The sequence below is a fragment of the Peromyscus californicus genome, unplaced genomic scaffold (genome assembly GCF_007827085.1).
Source record: "Peromyscus californicus insignis strain IS unplaced genomic scaffold, ASM782708v3 Scaffold_15__1_contigs__length_86483966, whole genome shotgun sequence".
NCBI lineage: Eukaryota > Metazoa > Chordata > Mammalia > Rodentia > Cricetidae > Peromyscus > Peromyscus californicus.
The window spans coordinates 85442822-85464738 of NW_026294447.1; the positions used below are offsets into that span (position 1 = coordinate 85442822).

Consider the following 21917-nt stretch of genomic DNA (forward strand, 5'->3'; position numbering starts at 1 on the left):
CTCCACTCTCCTGGTGGGAAGTTTTAAGCTTGTCGGTTTACCTATCCTCTGGCAGACTAGTCCATTTTCTTTACATTCGACTTCACTCAGGGTTCTCAGGACATGGGCAGAATGAAATCAGATTCATGGACCATGAATGGCCTCTAGCCAGAATTCTTATTCCTCTTTGAACCTCATGAGGCAAGTGCCCACCATCCATGTGTCTCTCAGCATGTTGTCTTCTAATCTCCCACCAGAATGGTCCATTAAGCTCTGCTTACAGCATTCAAGGGTTTTCTAACCTAATGTTCCAAATTCTTCCACATTCTTCCTGCAAACCAGTTCCAAAGACCTAAGAACCACCTGGTCAGGTTTATTATGGCAGCAACCCACTTCTTGGTACCAATTTTCACACCCCCTGATTTTGCTATTACAAAATACCCCCAACAAAAGCAACCAAAGAAAGAGGGTTCTTCCGGTTCACAGTTCAAGGGTACAGTCCATCATGGCTGAGGACATCAAGGCAGCCGGAGTTTGAAGCAGCAGAACACATCACGTCCACAAATCAGGATCAGAGGACAATAACTGCACACTGCTGCTCAGCTTTCTTTTTCCACGTACCCAGCCAGGGAATGAATTACAGCTAGGGAATGACGCCATCCACAGAGGGACTTCCAACCTCAAAGAACACATTCAAGATAATCCTCCCTAGGCATCCGCAGAGGCCATTTCAGATTTTGCTAAGCTGACAATCAGCATGAACCAATGCACTTTGTACTTCTAAGAGATGGACTCCTAGAGCAGCCTCAGATCTCATGTTTAGGCCTTAGCCCTGGTTTCTGAAGCAACACTCCAAACCTCATGCAGGGAAGCATCCTGTATTCTAATGAAGTGACTGAGTAGACTCCTAGGTAGAAGCTAGTCAACAGAAACACAAAACCATGATTAGAAGTTTGGGCTTTTCAGCCCCAATTCTGTACCCTAAAAAGCAGAGAGGGGCTGGGTTTGGGCTTAATCATCAGTCATGACTATATGATGACCTCCATAAGCATCCCTAAGTCATAGATAACATTTCAGAGAACATGTCTGTACTTGTACACAGTCTCCAGGGTTCTATGAGCCACGCCAGCAAGCAATTGAACTCAAGAAAAAGGTCCTAGGAACCTCTGGTTTACAGTCACATCAGACAGAGTTATACGGAAGCTGGGGACTGCCAATCAGCGACTGATGTCTGAAGTGGGGGCTGGCCTTAAAGGACTGAGCATTAAATGTGGGGGTATGTACTGACACACTAATGTTAGAATTGAATTAAGTGACAGCACACTCAGCTGGTGGTAGAGAGTTGGTGGTGACCAGAAGTTTTCTGTGATGAATATGAAGACAGAGAAGCTTCGTTTCTTCCATGAATGTACAGGACCAAGATCAGAATCAGTGAAATGGATGGGTGAACTAACAGCGCCGTCAAGGGGGGACACAATGCCGGCCTTAGGCAAGTGCTGGCAGTGGAGAGACTTTCTGACTTGAAATACATTTTGATGAAACAGCCCACAGGACTGGTTGGAAAATTATTTCATTCCCCCTCCCTCCAATTCTCTCTTTTCCAAAGCAATTTTAGTCCCAAGCCCATTTCTCTGCTCAGATAACCACCAACACATTTTGTGCCTCAGAAAAATGCCTCTAACCCTCTTCAATTACACTTGGTCCAAATGGCCTACTGAGCCACCAAGCCCATTATTCCAGTGTCCTGACCTCTAGCCAGCCTTTTTTAAACAAGGCACTCGCTCCCATCCTGCAGATTTGTCAAGAGCTCCACTTCATACTCATTCATGGCACTTCACATGGCCAAGACTCCTGTGTCCTCTGTGGGTATGCAGCTGTTGTGGAATAATCTTTTCGTACACTGTGAAGATGTGTCACTCTGATTGGTTTTGAGAAAAAGTGGAATGGCCAATAGCTAGGTAGGATATCTAGGCACAGAGGATGCTGGGAAGAAGGAGGGGGAGACACAGAACAAGCAGAATTGGCAATACAAAGATGAGGTAATAGATTAATTTAAGTTATAAGAGCTAGTTAGAAACAAGCCTAAGTTATCAGCCAAGCTTTTACAATTAATAATAAGTCTCTATGTCATTATTGGGGAGCTGATGGTCCTGATGAAAAGGTCCTCTACATGCAGCAGTCTCAGGAATATTGGAATAATGATTATCAGGGCCAGCTCAATCCTAGGGTCTGCAAATGACTCATCTGTTTCAGTTGTCACAACTCCCAGAGAACAGGACTGGTTTATGGTGGAGAAAATCAGTATGCGGACACATTTTGCAAACTGTAAAATCACACTTGGAGAATTAAAGTGAGTTGGCATTTCCTTGGGCTCCCAACCTCTGTCCCCTGCTTCTCCAGAAGCTAAGTGTCTCTGGTAGAACACATCTTTGAAAGCTGAGATGGGATCTAAGTGTCACCGTGTTTTAATTGGACAAGATACCTAACCGCTGTGTGTCTACTTTCTCACCTATAAAGGAAAGACAATGAACATCCTGCCTCTCAAGTGAGGAATAAGGGAATCGCCATAGACAAAGTGCTTAGAATGAGCCTGCTATGGGGTGAGTGCTGGGTGCGCATTCCTTCTCAGCATCGTTTTCCTGTTCACACAGCTGACACATCACACTGACACAGCAAAGCATTGGCCATGGGACCACCGAGGAGCCACTGTCAACCTCCCTGGCTGGAGCAGATTGCTAGGGAAGGCACAGCAAGGTCATTCAAAAAGCTTGATGGGACAACGTGACAAAGGTGAGTGTGACATGCTAAAGAGACATTTAATAACTTGTGATTCATTTACTCTGAATAATGCATTGAAGTAAGGGCTCTCCAAAGCTTCATTTGGATTAAATTCCTGCCTGTTCTGAGGCTCATCTCACCGGTCAGTAAGTGGGTGGCGTGAGCAGTGGGATTCTGCCCTCAACAGTAAGTTGTTGGGGAATATTATTTTAAGGTGTGTTACTTTTGTGTTGCATTTGTTTAACTCTGTGAAGCTGTGTTACTGTGCCTGTCTAAAACACCCGATGGTCTAATAAAGAACTGATCAGCCAATAGCGAGGCAGGATAATGGATGGGTGGGGCTCGCAGGCAGAACGAATAAATAGAAGGAGAAATCTGAGAGAAAAAAAGAGAAGTATCCAGAGAAGGAGGAGGACTCCAGGGGCCAGTCACCCAGCTACACAGCCAGCCACAGAGTAAGAAGTAAAAGAACAGGAAAAGCCCAGAGGCAAAAGGTAGAGGAGATAAGTTAAAGAAAGCTGACTAGAAATAAGCCAAGCTAAGGCCAGGCATTTATAATTAAAAATAAGCCTCCTGTGGTTCCCTACTGTGCATAAAATTTTCCCCGTGTAGAGGTCAACAGATGTCTCTCTCCTCAGATTAGGGCACCAAGAACAAACCAAAGTTTGATACCATCAAAATACAGTTTGAGAAAACAATGGGTGGATTGGTCTTATTTATAGAGCATGGATTGGGGGGGGGGGGCACTTACATGAGCATGAACGATGCCAAAGTAGCTACACTCCCAAAAAGTCTCATCCCCAGCATGGATGATAACTTCCCTAGAGATGCATAGATGGAGTCCCCACTTCAGTTAGCCTTTCAAAGTCTATAAACTCTAGCAGCTTCAGATACAGTGAGGTCATGTACAATTAGGACAGAGTAACACACAGCCGGCTGGGAAGTTTAGGGTCCAGTGACCTTCCCCACCCCTAATCCCTTCTCTGAGAGAATGGCCACAGCCACAGGCCTCCTCTTGAGTGTCTCTTGCAAGCAGTCATAGCTGCCCTGCTGAGGGCAATGGCTGCCGTGCTCAGAGGACAGTGATCCACAACACTCACCCAGCTAATCAAAGTTCTGCATCTCAAGTTCTTGATTGGGCTTCATGCTTGTTAAACACCACAGGGTTTAAGACATCTACTAGACAAAAGAGACTAGATTTCTCTGTGGTAACAACAGAAAAACTACATTTCAGCAGTTTGAAATACTTGTCACCTCTCTCCTATGTTCTTGCCAAATCCATGGAAGGGACAGGAGTGCCCTGTTCCTATGGCTCTGAAGAACCAGGCTGGAACCTCTAAAGGCTCCTCAGACATGGGAACAGAAGGAATGGAGGGGCACAAACCACACATTAGCTCATAAAAGGTTTTGCCTGGAAATGGCTATCATGCAACTCTTATTTCATTGGTCAAAAAAGTCACATGGTCATGCCTGGGCTTATAAAAGTACATACACTCTTCCTGAAGGGAAGTGCCCCACATGTGGGGAGATAATATAAACTTACTAGAACAAGGAATTGATAGAAAATAGAAACTTGTCTAATGCCATTGTAAACAGTAAATGGGTTGTTTTTTCCTTCAACGAGAAGTCTAGAGGCAGATGAAACCCAAGCTAGAAAGTTCAGTGTCTTAAAGATATTTTCAGTAATCCATCTTCTCTCTGTATTTCTGCTTTTCTGTTCTTAGGCTATCAGCAATATCTCATTCATGGCCAGATACCAATGTGCATCCAAATATCCTACAACATCAAAGATTAATAGGAGCCCCCCACCCCCCATTAGTTGTATTAGTGATAAAGCCTTTCCCAGAGTCCCAGCTCACTTTCCTTTGGACCCATTGGCCAGAATTAAGTTCTATGCTCATGACTGAGACAGTGACTGGTACGGGGAGCAAGGCCACCTTCTGGTGAGAGAGAGGGCATAATTTCCCTGTCTGTACAAATAGTCTGGTCTTTCCGATTTTGCTTTGGTTTTTCCTCTGCAGATTAAGCCCACAGTCTTGTGCCTGCTAGATAGACTCAGACTCTTGGCTTTACTGAGCCAGAGACTCAAACCCAGCCTGGTCTTGAACTTGATATCCTCATACTTCCACCTCCCAAGTGCCAGGAGTACAGGCCTGTACCCCCACACGTGGTAGCAATTCTGGCCTCTATAGACAATAATAGGGCACTGGGCTGTGCACACACCTGTGGTTCTAATGCTGGGCTCTTCTTTGGGAGGACTGGGAGCTAGATGAGACCAGTCTAGACTACATAGAGAGTTTGAGATTAGTCTACATAGAAAAGGGGGTCTCTAGAAGAAAGGATGGGGGGAGACAGGGGAGGAGGGAGGGAGGGAGGGAGGGAGAGAGAGAGAGAGAGAGAGAGAGAGAGAGAGAGAGAGAGAGAGGAGAGAGGAGGCGAGGAGGAGGCATAGGAGGAGAACACAGACTAGGAGTTGGGAAAATATAACCTGTTTTCACCACTTCTGGAAAGGTCCTTTGTTAAGAGTATAAACAGCGAGGAACCACAGTGTCCCTTCACAAAAGCTTTGTGCTTCTGCAGTTATTCACAGGGGACTAACTGTGGTCAAATACAGAGAGCAAAGCTGGCATTTAATAAGGAAGGATCGTTTACCTAAGGGTCAGGGAAATTAGAAACCGCTCTGGGTTGATATTACATCCATCTCAAAAGAGTTGACCAAAAGAATCCTCCACTCCCTTTGAGGTGACCCCTCCATTATACCTAAATATTGGTGGTCATTTCACTCTTTATTCTCTTTATCTGTGTACCTGTCTGTCTCCACCTCTAAGGCTGAAAATTTAGACCATTTCATGTTTTTAGTCCTCTGCATGATAGGAAGCAGTAATAGCTGAGGTCAGTTGTTCACTCTGAGCATCCGAGCCTATTGTAAGTTCTGAGTAAATGAACTCATGTAAACCAGCAACCTGTAAGGCATGTGTTGATGATATCTGTGTTTGCTATAGACACAAAGGGTACAGAAGTGAAATCACTGACCAAATGTACACAAGGAGGAAGCAGGATTTCATGTGGAGGCAGCCTCATGGATATGCTGAGCACTGGTGAGCCTGACGTACTTTATACATATGAAGGTGAAGGAGAACAGGCATGAAGAGCAGTCAACATCAGCTTTCCTCTACACGCTTGTGTTTCACGGCATGCTACCCACACCTGTGTCCTTTAGTTCTGCCTGGTGTCTCTACCTTCTAGTACGGTTGTTGTTCTCAGCACTTAGTGAGGAAGGGAGGGACTGGGAGACAAGAAAAGAGGGGAGGAAGTTGATACCTTCTTTTCATTTTTTCCAGCTCCTCCTCCTCCTCCTCCTCTGCAATATGCAGGAGCAACTTTGTTTCTGCCACCTAAGTGTTACTTCAGATAGGAGGAACTGTCAGAATTGCTGAGACCTAGAGGTTCTCAAAGAGAAAAGTTGAAATGTAACATTGTAACCCAGCTTCTCTGCTGGCCTTCCAAGTCTCTTGGGTTTGGAAACAATGTGTCTCATAGAAAAAAAAAATTTTTTTTACTTGGATTTTTTTCTTCTAATTGTGTACTGTTTGAAATGTCAGTGCAATAAAGGGATGCCAGTTTCTTTTTGGGCATATTGATTTATTTTCTTAAAAGCAACTCAAGGTCAAAAGTAAATGAATGGCAGTAATTAAGGAGCAGGAAACGGCCACGGTGAGTTGATGGGACTATTGCTCCAACAGCCTCTTTGCAAGCCGCATGTTACATTAGACAGATAATAGGCTATGGACATTAAAAGCACTGCTTCCCTTCTTGATTTCAGTACCATTATCACAGGAGTCCGCTCCCCAGGATTGTCCCAACAGCCACACAGATTTAAGTATCAGATCCAGTCTGCAGACCGTGTAGACTCTGCTCCAGAGCAAAGCAAAACCATGGTGAAATGCAAGTACTACATTTTTGCTGGTGTGTTCTTATTCGTAAGGGGTGTTCAGATTTTCTGCTGTTGATTGTGTTGTTTTTAAATCCTATCCAGAGAGCTGTGCTGTGTGTGCACATGTTCACAGTGGTAGAGGGTAGTGGTGTGTGTTCACACGGGGCCTGGAGAACAACTTTGGGAACACCACCCACTTCCTTTGAGACAGGGTCTCTCATTGCCCTGGAGATCGCCTGATTGGCCTAGACTAGCCCGTGAGCCCCAGGGATCATCCCGGTCCTGTTTCCCCCTCTCCAGGCCTGGGGTGGGTAAGTGTACACTACGGTACTGGTTATGTTTACATGGGTTCTGGTGGTTCAACTCAGGTCCTCGTGCATCTGAGGTAAGTTTTTTAACTGAGCTGTTTCTCCAGGTGAGGCAGCTGATTAAAAACAATTATTACATCTATTGATGTATGTTAGAGTGTGTGTGGGGGGCACACATGTAGAAGTCAGGAGAGTGATTATCTCCTTCTACTGTGTGGATCTCAGGGGTTGAGCTCAGGGTGACAGTCTTGGTGGCAAGTGCCTTTACCCCCTGGGCCGTCTCACTGGCCCCTGAGCAGCTAACCTTGTGTTCTTTGTAAGGCATTTGGGCTAACCTTGAACTAGAAACTTACGATTCTCTAAATACCCCCAAGTTCTGTCATCTGAGTGTTATTCACTCTTGGGTTATTTTTATATTTTATTCAAATTTCTTTCAGTTTGGGGGAAAATTTTGTAGGGGTCTCCTTCAATTTCTACATGTATGGAAATGAACTTCTGGACTTCCCCCCTCTGGCTTTCTCCTGGGTCCCATCTCTTCGTCAACATCGGCCTCATCCTCTCTCTGATCCAACGCCACAGCTTTGCCATTCATGATAGCTCTCATTTGTCACCCACAGCCACTTAATTGCCCCAGTATTCGGTCTGAAGGGCTGCCATCTCTTTCTTATTTTCATGTCCAGGATCCCGAATCAGTCCTTCACTATCTTTTCCTGGAACATTGTAATGGCCTCCATAGAGCTAGCCCATCTTTTATAATTCCTATTTGAGAGAGAGAGAGAGAGAGAGAGAGAGAGAGAGAGAGAGAGAGAGAGAGATCATATTTATCTCTTGCTCAGGTATCTCCAGTAGCTCCCTATTATTTATTTATTTATTTATTTATTTATTTATTTATTTATTTCCTTTCCTTCCTTCCTTTTCCTCCCCCTCCCCTCCCCCCTCCTCCTCCTCCTCCTTTAGTTTTTCAATGCAGGTTTCTCTGTGCAGCCCTGGCTGTCCTGAAACTTGCTCTGTAGACCAGGCTGGCCTCGAACTCAAAGATCCACCTGCCTCTGCCTCCTAAATGCTGGGATCAAAGGCATGCACCACCACGCCCAACTTTATCACTAATTTCCTACAAGCCTAGTCTCTTTACTGATGCTCAGATCTCTCTTCAGCAGCCCCACCCACCAAGACTGTTCCACAGATGCGTTTTTCCCAGATTCATCAAGATGCTTCTTGGGTCCATCCATCTGGTAGAATCCAAAATGCCCTTGAAGACTTTGTTCGAATACCCCCTCCTTTCATGGATCTCCGGGCAGAATTACACAATCCTTATTTGATTCAAATCTGTTTTCCTGGTTTTGGTCAAGGTTCCTAAACTCACACTTTGAGAAGAGGATGTGGGGGGGAATGGGAACACTCCCAGAAGAGGCCAGCAAGTGAGTGTAGGAGGTATGAGGAAGGAAAGAGACTCACAAGGGGAAGAATTAACTCCAAGTCCCAAGGGAGTCTTAGATTGTCTCTCCCCATCAGCACTGCCTGCTGTTAACGAAGAGCTCACTGGCTCATGAATGTCCCCTGAAGGATAGTGGTAGATACGGGCCTCCAGAAGCAGAAACATGTTGGAATTGCTAGTAAAAATGATATCAGAGAAACTCAGCCATGGGCACTGTTGTATTCTGCCTAGGAACCATCGGATCCTGGTATGGTTATTGTGGATGCTAAGGCACGGGAGAGCAAGGACTGCTTCTTAGTCGTCTATATCCCTACCCCAGTCGACTATGCTCTTGCAGTTGATAAGGAAGGGCTTACACAGCACTGGTTGACCGGGGTCAAAAACTCCTTGTGCAGTGACCTGTGGCTTCTGATCATTTTGCCCAGACCCTTTCCCCTCACCCCAGTGGTTTTAGCTTAATTATAAAATTCATGGTTTATGGAGTTTCAGAACTGGAGGTCCAACTTCCCTTCCTGGTACAGCAATGTGCTCAGCACATCTCTTCCAAAATTCCAAGACAGGCTGCTTGCTCTGTTCAGTCAAGATGCCAACCCAAGACTCATTTCTGAAAGATCACAGTCAGCATCATTGCCAAGAGAAGGAGTTCTTGGCACGCAAAGAGCCTGGTTCAATCTGAGATGCCAGATGGTGATTTCAACTTCAGCTAAATTCCTGCTGAAAAGTGTTTGAACTGCAGATGAGAAAGGCTCCTGTGACAAATTTCCAAGCGTGAGAAGCTTCGGAGGAAAATGGCAAGTGGTGAGACTCCCCCAGCCCCCCACAGCCACATGCACACATACCTCAGAGCTACTACTGGCATCTGTGGCCAAGATTCCCACAAAGATGCCTTTGCTTCTTCTGAGTGCACAGTGGATCCCAATCGATGTTCCCTGAGGTTGCCTGGGTCCACTGAAAACAAGTGCCATTGAGTTCATAAGCAGTGCTTTGGTGGAGAGTGTCTGTCCCCCAGCTTCAGAGACAGCCCTTCCTTCTCCACGATGGCAGCATCCTCAGGCCAGTTGATCACCGGTACCTCCCCTCCTTACGCACCACCAAGCCACGGGGGACCTGGCATCCCTTTCCCAGGTTCTTCGTGTCCACATCTGCACCAGGACTTCCATGACTGGTTCTTGCGACTGTCCTCATAAGACAATTATTCAGATCTTACCTCTTTACAGAGAACTGGAAGCTTCTGGAAATTTGCTGCAGCCTTGAGGTGCTAACTGCCAGTGACTTGCTGATGTGGGAGAATGAGAGTCACACTCCCCTGACTTGATTTAGAGCCAACTCTGAGGTGAGTTTATGCCCCAGAACTCCTGCCAATGTGAGGTTGAGACTGGTGCTTTGCCTGAGCTGACACCCTTCTGTAACTCCTTCTTCCTCTCCCTGTCTTGCTCCACCCCACATGTCACATTCCCTGTCCCGTTCTTCTTGACACACACACTAATCACCCTTATTACAACTCGTGTACAAAGCCCCACCTCAGCCACTGCCAAGATGATTCTGGACAGTAGAACAATTCTGGGAGTCCCACGCTGTTACTGAGTGGGCAGTGATCTCTAGAGCAAGGGTGTGTGCATTAATACTTCATCAATCCTGGTCTCAGAAGGTGAGCTGGGGAGATGGGTCAGTTAGTAAGAGACTTGCCTCTCAAGCATGAGGACCTGAGTTCAGATCCCCAGCACCCACATAAAAAGTACAGGGGGAAGCAGAGAAGGAGGAGCCTTCCTCTCACTGACCAGGGAACCAAACTGAATCGATGGGTTCCAGGTTCAAGGAGAGACCCAGTCTCCAAATAGAAGTTGGAGAGCAGCTAAGGAAGATGCCTGGCATTGATTTCTGGCCTTTACATTCACATATGTGTCCCTGTACATACACACACACACACACATGAACACGTACATGCACATATACAAAGCCAGAACTCGAACTGGGCATTTACAGGATAGTTAATAATGGGAGGTCTGTTTGCAATGGCCTTTGTAGAAGCAGAGAAGCCAGGCAAGTGCAATCCTAGAGGCTGGTCGTAGGGGTCATTAATGACCATTATTGACCAACCTGGCATCATTGGCAAGAAGAAAGCATAGCTTTGAGAGCTGGTGACAGAGCTGTGTGGCAAGGGCTGGTCTCTGCAGCTGACCTCTGGAGACCCTCCAGGGAGGGTGCTGGGTACCCCTGCTTCCCTCTAGAATTTGCCAGTGACCCCATCAGCTGACGCTAATAGGATTTCAGGTTTGGGGGAAGCCTGTTCACACTCCTCAAGGATGTCCTCCTAGGGCACAGAACAGGTGGAGAAGGGCAGAGAGAGGGTGCAGAAGGACAAATGGGAGTGACCCAGTATACTTACCTGTCACAGACAGACAGACAGACCTGCCTCAAACCAGGTGGAAGGTGAGGACCAACACCCAAGGTTATCCTCTGACCTCCACAGGCACACTATGGCACATGTACACACACACACACACACACACACACACACACACACACACACACACACACCCTGTTCTTGATTTTTAGGCCTTTTACCAGATGCACACAAACAGACACCACACCATTCTTTTTCTCTCTGTTGGTCTTTTTTCCTTGCACTTTGGAAGACCCAGAGAAAGGTGACACAGCGTGGGAGAAAGGACCCTTAACAGTCAAGAGCCAGACAAAGTGCATTTCCATCAGAGTCTGGGTATGGCATGTGGTACCTCAGCTTTGGCTCTAACACAGCAGCCGCTGAGACAGACATTTATGTAAATTGAACATGACTCAAGGAGTTCACTGCCAGAAAGATTAGCACCCCTTTAACCTTGGAACTTGGGTGGGCAGATGTCTAAATGTAACCTTAGAAAGCCACACCGTTTCTGTCCCAGTTAAAAATGAAATGCAAATCAAAGGTTTTCATATTGCTTTCTGTAATGCCACATCTATCTGATTGAACCCTCATCAGTCTGTGCAAAGAGGCCTTCATGATTTAGATTACTGCCCAGTGTCCTTATTACTGGGAGTAGCGATCTCCTCTCATGGGTCTCATTTTTCTCTTTTCATAAGGCCATTTTCCCCTGTGTTTCAGATTTGAACTGTTGAGAGAGTAAAAGGTAAGATCACCTAGTTATTTCAAGGCCTTTGAGATTAATCATGGAAAGCAACATGGGTCCTCAGGATGCTGGCAGGGGCTGATGTGAGTGGGATGGAGGATGGTTGAGGCCCAAGCACTGTGGTGATAATTTGTTGTACCCTAATAAAATTTGCCTGAAGATCAGAGGACAGAACAAGCCACTAGATTAAACACAGAGACCAGGCAGTGGTGGCACACACTTTTAAGCCTAGCACTTGGGAGACAGAGATCCAACTGTGAGTTCAAAGCTACCTTGGACTACATGAGATTGACTCAGTCTAGGAGAGAAAACAGAGCCAGGCAGTGGTGGCATATACCTTTAACCCCAGTACAGAGAAGCACACATGCCTTTAATCCCAGGAAGTGATGACTGGGAAGAGAAAGATATATAGGATGTGAGGAGACAGGAACTAAGGGACTTTCAGCAAAAGTGTCCCTTTCAGTTAGAAGCCTTTTCAGCTTAGGAAGCCCTTGTGGCTGGAGCTCTTTCAGGCTGAGGAGCTGGTGAGGTCAGAGGTGGTGGCTGTGACTTGCTCTGCTTCTTTGATCTTCCAGCTTTCACCCCAATATCAGGCTCCAGGTTTCTTATTATATGACCTTTTAAAATTCAAACAACAGCTGGCACCCAACATGGGGCACCATATATTGATGGAAGTTTTCCTGTGTCCTGTCTGGTCCCGCAGCCGCTCAGTCCCAAGTAAACACATAGAGGCTTATATTAATTATAGACTGTATGGCCTATGGCTTCAGCTTCTTTCATCTAAATTAACCCATTCGTATTAATTTATTTGTTGCCACACGGCCGTGGTGTTACCGGTCTGCTGGCATCCTGTTGCTCCTTTGATGGCGGCTGGTGCCTCTCCTGACTCTACCCTTCTTCTCTCTGTGTCTCTGCTTGGATTTCCCACCTGGCTGTAAGCTTTCTTGCCATAGGCCAAAACAGCTTTATTTATTATCCAATGGGAGCCACACATATTCACAGCATACAGAAAGACATCCCACAGCCAACCACTCTCCCACATTTCCTTGGAGGACCAGCATCTCACAGATGCCACTGCCTTTTTAATCTCTGGCCTCTCTGCTAGGCTCCCTGTAGATGTGAAGAACAAGTAAAGCAAACTTGAGCAGTTTTCTAGTTTGTCATTTCTAGGTATTAAAATACTGTACAGAGTGCCTTCCTTCTGAAATTTTAGTTTAAAAAGTGCTTTTGGAGATAACTGGAGAGATTGCTCAGTGGTTAAGAGTACTGGCTGCCCTCCCAAAGGAGCCAGGTTCAATTCCCAGCACCTACATGTCAGCTCACAATTGTCTGTAATGCCAGTTCCGGGGGATCTGACATCCTCATACCAATGCACATAAAATAGAATTACATAAATTTAATTTATTGGAGAGCCAAGGGGTTTAGAAGATGGCCAGTCTTAAAGGATAATATTATTACTTTGACAACTTGGATCCTTTTAAGCCAGCTATTTGGGTCATCCATAAACAGTCCCAGGAAGCAAGTGCTATGGGAACAGGCCCAGGCTTGGGGTCAGATACATCCACTTTGTGATCTTAAACACAGCAGCTATCCATCTATATGGTCAGGATGAAGAGAGATGGGCTACAAGCAAAAATCCACAGCAGGAGCCAAAGAATTACAGAAACACAAGTGGAAAAATGCCTCATTGGTTTTAATAGTGATTAAATGTTGAAAAGATAATATTTTGGAGCATATTGGGTCAAATAACATATTAAAAAATAATTTCATGTGTTTACCTTTTAAAATATGGCCGTCTGTAAAAGCTTGAGCTACTCACGTGACTTATATATATATTTCTATTGGACAGAGCTGTTTTAAGTGGGTCCCCATTTCTTATACAAAAACTCAAAAGTCATCTCATTTGGAAAAACATTATTTTCTACTCAAAGATTTTTTACTTCAATTGAAGATTTCACATCGCCACCGGTCAAGTACTTAGGGAAAGAACATCGCTGCTTTTTAAACTAAAACTCCATTTCCTTCTTCTTTGAATAAAGCTGCAGTGACTATCTTTGCACTTTAGAACAGTAGACCATTCCCAGATTCCAGACTCATGGAACAGGATGGTCCTCAGAATGAAAACTAGCCCACCGCCACCATGAGCGTGCATCCTCTCCAGGTGAGTGATGAGTATCTGGAATCCATCTAAAATGCTCAACTCTAAAGATCCACAAGTTCAAGGACTGATTCCCGCTGTGCTTTTGACTTCTGCACCAAAGAAAGGACAAGGGACCGAGACAAAGGCACCAACTCTGTCACAGGACCGATGATCTGGATAGAAAGAAGAGCAGTGGAAAGATTCAGAGGCACATGCATAGAGCAGAGAGGGGGGAGGCCGACTTCCATGAGGACAGGCTCTTTTGCAATGACTGGATTGAGCTTTAGATGTCTGGAAAGCCACAAGGACAGCATGTGAAATGCAGTGGTCTGAGTGAGGGTGGCGGCCATATTTTAGTGATGTCCTCGCCCTCTGCTCTGCTGTGTTGGAACCTGTGTATGATGCCCAACTTGTTAGAGGCCAGTGCTGCCTTCAAGGCATCCCCCTACTCTATCACACATGGGTTCTTTTGCTTCTCCAAAGTGAGCACTGAGAATGCTTCCTCAGAACACTAAGACAGTCCTGGGGACTTTCAAAATTTGAGCTGAATCCATCTCCTTTCATATACCTCACAAAGGAGGGTGAAGAGATGAAGTCTGAAGGAGAGTGGCCAGGGTAAAGGCTAAGACCTGCCTTCCATCCACTCCCTTCTCTCTGCTTGTGTTCTTCCTTCCTGCCCAGCTGTTTCGTCTCCTGGTCCCTGGCATGCATCTCTGGAATACAGACATTTTTCCCCTCCCTCCTCCTTCACCATCTAATCTCCAGGAGAAAGCATGACATCTCTTCTTTTCACTCAGTTCCTGGGCTAGCCACAAGGGTTTGAGGCTATTCTGTGAATAAGAAATAATATACCCGGCAGGGCTTGGTGGCGCACACCAGAGGCAGGTGATCTCTGTAAATTCAAGGCCAGCCTGGTCTACAGAGGGAGTTCCAGGACAGCCAGGGTTACACAGAGAAATCCTCAGAGAGAGAGAGAGAGAGAGAGAGAGAGAGAGAGAGAGAGAGAGAGAGAGAGAGAGAGAACATACCCAACCATGACATGGGGTTGGGTAGGTTGAATTGGGTCAGAACTGCAACCTTTCCCTGACTGGGAGCAGGGCATCATTCTTTAGATACCAGGAAGTTTAAATGGCTACATTCCTAACTACTCTTCGACCTTCCCCTCTGTCTTACCATTTTCACCCCTCATTCCCATCTCCCCTCTTTTCTTTCTCTAATTCATCTTAACTGTTCCAATTCTGATCATTTATAAAGTTTCCGGCTGGCTGTGGAGGCAGGAGGATCAGGCTCTCAGCGTGACTAGGATACACATTAAAACTGGGTGTAGTGGTGCACACCTTTAATCCCAGCACTCAGGAGGCAGAAATAGGCAGATCTCTTGTGTGTTCAAGGCCAGTCTGGTCTATGTAGTGAGGTCCAAGGACAGCCAGGGGTCTGTAGAGAGACCCTGTCTTAAAACCAAACATAAAGTTTCTTCAGGAAGAAACCGAGTGACATACTCTTCCAGGGCATGTGCGTCAGTAAACTTGTTGAAAGTTTTAAATAAACAGCTGACAAGTCCAGCCCAATATTGTAGCATGTAGCAGAAAACTAACCCCACACAACAGGTGCAAATACTTCAACGTTCCAGGCTCCATTAGCAAGGTTCTGTAAAATGAGAATTAAAATCAAAAGCAGATAAACTACAACAAATAATAGGAGAAATTTAGCTTGCAATGGATATTACCTCCAGGCAAATGTTCACATTTCATTTTTTCCCTTTATTTTATATGTGAAGTAGAACAAAAACTATTCCTGCCAAGCGATGGGCTGGATCTAAGGGAAGTCTTTGGGTTTTGTCTGGACTGAGACACATCATCCACCTCGTGGGACCTAACACGCAGACACACACGGGCTCTCAACAAGCCAGCAGCAACTGCCTGGCTCCATGCAGCTTGCTCCTCTGTAGCAAGGCTGGAGGCGATCCCAGCACTAACTCCACCCCATCCCATCCTTTCAAAAAACCAGTCTTGTGTTTTTCTAATTACACCATCCCTAGCAATCTGTGCTCCCTCCACAAGTAGTGAACACTGCCTCCAGGATCTCCTGCCCCAAGAATCGCTGCTTTGAACTAAGGCCCGTTCTCAAGGATTCTCGGGGGTTCAAGGAGCATATGGAGAGGTAAGCAGCGCCATGGATCTGCCATGGCAGAAACCGGGCAGAAGAAGGAAGTTGCCTCCTCACCCTTCACCCCTGAGGCTGTTGGCTGCTTGAGTGTCCCCTGAGCAACATTCTCTTGTTCATGACATCTCTGTAAGTATCCTGGTAGTGGGTTGATGAATGGTGTGTTTACCGTTTGTGAGTTTCTGTCTGCTAAAAGGGGATGGGGGCATGAAATGTCCCTTTTATATTCCCCAGATGCTCTGTATTGGAGGAAGTTTTGGATTTTTTTTTTTGATAACTCGCTTTGTTATATGTATTCCTAAATTTTGGGCTATTCATGTAAGAAATCATAGAAAGGGAGCCTCTACATGCTTCATTCATTTTTCTTAACTGTAGCACAATACAAGCAGAAAATGAGGAACTAGGCCTTGGTCAGCTGGGGGCCCCACTGAAATCTCACCGGTTTCACAGGTTCTGGGCTGTGAGCATTAAGTTCTAGGCATTTTTTGTGCCGCATAAGTGATGTTCTTCTGAATCCTAGCTGTGTCGGGCTTCCTGTGTGAGGCTCCGGTTTCCGGGACTTCCAGCTTCCTGCTTTGAAAAAACGCTATGGTGTCTACCTCCTCAGGGTGCTTGTCATGAGGAACAGGTCACATCTGTTCCCAGAAGCCTGAACTTGCCGGTTTCCTTTCTGTCACCTAGAATTTGTCCAACGTTCTTGTGGAAATAACTTGTGGGTGTAATAACTCAGGCAGATCCTGCCTTCTACAAGGGCCACTCGTGGATCCTGGGGAGGCATTGCCTCGGGCTATAGCTCTCTTCACTTCTAGCCTGGATTTGCTATCCTGTTTGACTACATTGTGTCAGGGATGGGGGAGAAAACCAAGATGAAGGTAGCACTTTTGAGGATGTATGTGGAGCAGGCACGCGAGAAAACTGTAGCCGGAGCGGGAACCCCACCCAGTACCCTTGACAGCCCAAGGACCACCAACTCCAAGGGCTTTCCGTTCTGTCTGCCTGTGACAAAGTGTTGACTGCACCCTCAGAAGGTTATACAAGGGTCAGGGCACCTACGAGGATGAGGTGGGCGGCTCCTGATGCGTTTAGAAGTGGTAAGAGGTCCAGAGGGCTCAGTGCTCTCCAGGGCCCTTTGCTTTTTGGGACCCTTTCCCATGACCTTCAAAGGACTCTCTGGGACTGGGAAATCCAAGGTCACCTGCAGGTTACAGAGATACCCGAACTTCCACTTAAGGTCCGTGAGGCTGGGGTCTTCAACTCTCCAGATACTTTGTGGGCCCTGTGCCCAGCCACCAGGTGCTAGCGGATGCCTTTGAGAGGCAAAGGAGGCGGCGGGCAAGGGACCGCGTGGTGGCAGTGCCAGCTGGTGCACCGAGGCGACCTCAGGGTGCCGGACCCGCACGCAGAGCCGGGGCGTTCCCAAGTTCAAATCTCCTAGGCGGGGGTTCCCACCCGCGGGCTCACACCCGCCACCCGCTCCTCCCTCGGCTGCGGCGGGAGGAGGAGCCGCGCCCTGGCCGGCGTCCCCTTGACTCCTCCCTGCGCGGCCGGGCTCTTCCTCCCCCGCGGCCCGATCTCCTGGTGGCGGCGGCTGAGCCGGGAGCGAGCGCGCTGGGCGCGGCCGTCCCGTGCCACCCGGCGGAGCCCGAGAGCCCCGAGGTCATGGTCTGTGCTGTAGCGCGGGGCGCCTGAGCTCCGGGACGCGGTGAGCGCCCAGCTGGGGACCCCCGGGAGGATCGAGCGACCTGGGAGAGCTCGAGGCCTCGGCTGCCCACGCGCCCGTCTGCTGGGGACCCCGAGCGTCCCGCGCCGCGCACACCCGCAGATCCCCGGTCCAGCACGCGGTGGCGGCCCGGGGAGGGGCGCTGTCGCCGGCGGGTGGCGGCGGGGGGAGGGAGGGGAAGCGGGGAGGGGCCGCGGCGACGGCGGAGGGAGGCGGGGGATGCGCCGGCGTGCTTTTGTGAGCGTTGGCCCCTTACATATGGAAATGACGCCCGCGCGGGCCCCCAGTCGCGTCCTCTGGAAGGACGCGTGCCCGGATCGGCGGCGCGGGCTGCTGGCTGTCGCGGCGCTGGCGGGGCCCTAACAAAGCGCCCTTCCCTTGCAGAGCTTCGGAGGCGGCTGGCGCCGGCGCTCCCCAGAGGCCGACGGAAGGTAGGCGAGCCCGGCCGGGCCGGACCACGGGTCTGGCGGGTGAGCTCCGCGACCCGCGGGTGGGCAGGTGGAGCGGGGACGCCGCGCGGGTTGCTAGGGACCTGGGCTGGCCCGCCCTCCCGCCGCCACACCTCCGCCTCCCAGACCTGAGGCGTCCCGAGCTGAAAGCTGGTACTGTGCCCCGCTCCAGCATCCGGCGGGACCCGGAGCAAAGCAGAAAGGGTTCTTGTTCTGTGGATCGAGGCCACCCAGGCAGCCCCGAGGGCCAGAAGCTGACCGGAAGCCGACGTGGGGGAGCCCCTGGGTGTCGCCCTGCGCCTCCCGGGGGCTCAGAGCTCTTCGGAGTCCTGAAAGTGGAGATTTTAGAAGGTGCGTGGGATCCGTGCAGGTAGAGACTTTTGGGTGCAGCTAGCAGGAAAGGGGGCGATACATTTTGACAGTTGCTCTGCAAACCCGATCTCTAGAGCAGAGGAGTGTGGAATAAAGTGAGGAGTGGGTGTAGGTGTGGACGAAGTATCCGAGACTCGGGTCTGCACTGCAGTACCATCCCCACTCACCCCCGAAAAAGACAACTGTTTGGAAACCAGCCTCCGCTAAAAGCTCTCAGTGAAAGGGAGAGAGATTGGAAGGGGTGATGCTCCCAGCCTCAGCCCCGACAGACAGGGTGAAGGTGCAAATGAAGGGTGGCTGGAATAGTGCCCTGCCAGAGATCGTGTTTCCATACAACTATTATGAGACGGTCTTCTTGTCCCTTACCTGGGACAGACCCTCTCCAGGCGTTCAGGAAGTCTTGAGAAGGCTTTCCATGCAGCTCACCCAGACTCGATTTGTGTGGTTGTCTGTGTGACTGCCTCGGTAGCTCTAGGGTGCTCTTCTCAATCTCATCATAGCCTTCTAGCTCGACTCCTGCCTGGGACTGCGAACTATTTCTTAGTTGGGTTCTCTCAGACATGTCATGTTGGCGTAAATGTATCTATTTGCATACTTCCTGGGGCCTACAAACCACCAGGAAATACTTTGGTGGCGTCAATGTAGCTTCTTCTAGGGTCTTCTCCAGTGGTAGCATAGGCTGTTGGAAGCTGCTGGCCTGGAATATTAATATGTCTTGCTGTGGAACTGAAAGTAGCTGTGAAATACCCTAGACTGTTTGTCGGTAACATTACAGGCTGGCTGAGAGAGGAGTTTGTGTGGTCTCTCTGTGGTTGGTGTTCACAGGGAGGTGATCAGGACCTCTGGGGGCAGGGGCTCTTGGCAACCTGTTTACTTTCACAGCGCTCTGGTGCTCTGGAGGGAAGCATTCTGAGCTTCAGTGTTGAGAAAGCAAACGGATTGCCATAAGCCAAGGCATTGCCAGCACATCCTGGGGCAAAGAAGAGGAGCCACCCTGTATGCGGTCCTCTTGTTGAAATGTCACGCTTCCATCATTTTCATAGGTGCTTGCTCAGAATGTCACAGGTTCTTTTTTCTTATTCCCTCTTCATTTTAGATAGGTAACGGTCCTTCATATTGAAAGATGTTAACTCACAGGACAAGAATAGGGCTCCACTGAATTCTGAACAGCCTATCTTAATTTAATAGTCAGTGCTCTTATCATGAGTCAAATGTTGTTCAAATAAATTGTTTTAAATGTCACTGTAAATGACTTCCTAAACTACCATTTAACCAGTCTTGATACTTCCATTTTACGTTGATAATGAAAATACATTTTATGCATCTTTATGAGCTGATAGAGGCTTGGCAGATGTAACCAGAACATTTTAGAGGGAGTCAGTCAGCTAGAGCCTTTGAGGAGGCTTACTTTTATAGATGCCAACTCATTTGTAAGCCAATAAATAATGCAGTTTGAATTCTGGCTATTGATCTTGCATCTGTTGGCCAGAGGCTTGTGGGGTGGCTCACTGAACCTCGCAAAAAGATATATTTATCCGATTGTGTTTACAAAGAAGATCATTTAAAACATTATGGAATTATGCAAATGAGAAACTTCATTAGAAACTAGCTTGCTTCTTCTCTACTGCAGTTTGTGTAAGCAATTAGACCCTCGCTGTGCATGGAAAGTGTACAAAGCATCTACATTCTAATACCTCAACACAGTTGGTGAAAGATCACGTGTCGATGTGAGAACCGAAGTTCCCCACTCATGCCCGAGGGAGCTCATAGCTTCAGCCATCCTAAATGAATTTATGTAAATACAGCTCAAGCAATGAAAATGAAAGCTGTTTCAGGCTTTCGGTTTTTTTTGAGAAAAAAAAGTAGCAAACATAAAACTGTTTTTTTGTTTGTGTTTTGGCCCCTGTACTTTTGCTCTAGCGGTTGATTATAGGTTACTGGATCCTTGCTGTGCAAAGCTGGTCTTCTTTAACTGATTAGGTAATCCACCTGCTATTAGGTGTAACAAAAGCCCGCTTCACACCAGCCTTCAGGACAGGAAAACACTAAAGCTTGTTTAGGGTGAGAATAAATGGTGGCAGGGGTGCCCTGAGCACAATTACACCTTAGGGTGTAGTTAGCAACACACATTTTCTTTCAAATTCATTTGAATGTGAATTTTCCCTGTTCGATGGCATAATTTTTTTCTCTACCTCAATTGTGTGCCTGGTGATGCGGTACTGCATTTGGTTTCCAGCGTAGAGGGAGGAGGCACTGTTGGAGCAGGGAAGGGGCATGTGGCAGTTTGTGGCTGAGCAAGCAGGCAGGACTTGGAAGGAATGTTGTAGGTAAAAGCCGTTGCTTATTCTGGAGCTTGTTCTGTACTTGAGTTTATTCTCCTTATTATTTCCTTTTACACTAAAGTTGGTACAAGATTAAGCCTGGAAAATTTCTCAGCTGGTAAAAATATTTGCGGAAAAGAGGGAAGAAAAAAAAACACTTTAATTTGATCACGGGCATTACTGGGGCCTAATAAGGGTGTAAATGAAAAGCCTTAGCAAGCAGGGTTTGTCTGTATTCATCACTGCAGCCCCAAAGTAAAGAAATGAGTCAGTTGGTGGTCACTGCCTGGGCTCTGGACCCCCAACAGCTGTGTCTGGACACAGATCCGAAAGCATCTATTATGATACCTCCGAGAGGAAGAAGGCTAAGCCTAGAGGGGCACATAGGCATTCCACAGAGCCGTTCAGCTGCTGGGCCATCTGGAAGGAAAATAAAAGGCCTGGACTAGGGCTCTGGCTTTGTGCTTATTTATTATTTGGTTTTCACTTACCAGATTCTGCCCCCTTTTCACTCCCTCCAGCCCAGCCCAGACACCCACCTTACCTGGGGTTCCCTTCCTACAAGCTCCTTTCTGTAACCAGGTGTTGAGAAGTTTACACATGTACTTCACACTGACCTTCTGTGGGACACTTCATTACTTCAGCCCCACCTCCACCTAATTCAGAGTCCCAGTTGGCACCGATTTCATCAGCGGGGGTGGGTGAGGGGGTGGGGGGTGCTGAGTGGCAAGTGGCATGCAGCACAGATCTGTGGTATCTGTCTTTGTCAGAGTCTGTGGCCTAGCGATGTGGCCCTAACCTTGTTTAGGGTTCTTTGGGAGAAAGATGCTCCGAGTAAAGCTTTGCCAAGGTTTGTGGCTGTCTTCATTAAGCTGGGATTGTTCTCTGCAACTTCAAGGAGGATTTATTACTCTCATTCAGTTTTGTGAGTTTCCTGCTGCCCATGTGTGCCTGCTCAGGCTGGAAAGCATTGGCTCCGAGGTTAGACCCCGAGTATTCATTCAGGGGAAAGACCACAAATGATGTGTGATTCCTGAACCGTATCCATTTGTAACACGAATTGCTAAGTGGTCTTTAATTAAAAAACAAAAACAAAACAAAACAAAAAAAACCCGGAGCCGAATATTGGGGTGAAAGCTGAAAGATCGAAGAAGCAGAGCAAGCCACAGCTGCCACCTCTGACCTCACCAGCT

General features: G+C 47.6%; 1 protein-coding gene across 1 annotated transcript in view; it reads left to right on the plus strand.

Annotated features, from left to right (window-relative positions):
* The first annotated feature begins 17794 nt into the window (after nucleotides 1–17794).
* Nin (ninein) overlaps nucleotides 17795–21917 on the plus strand; it is a 105023-nt gene continuing 100900 nt past the window's right edge. The window contains 1 exon segment of the mRNA XM_052739660.1: nucleotides 17795–18013. The gene's annotated coding sequence lies outside the window, so the exon portion shown is untranslated.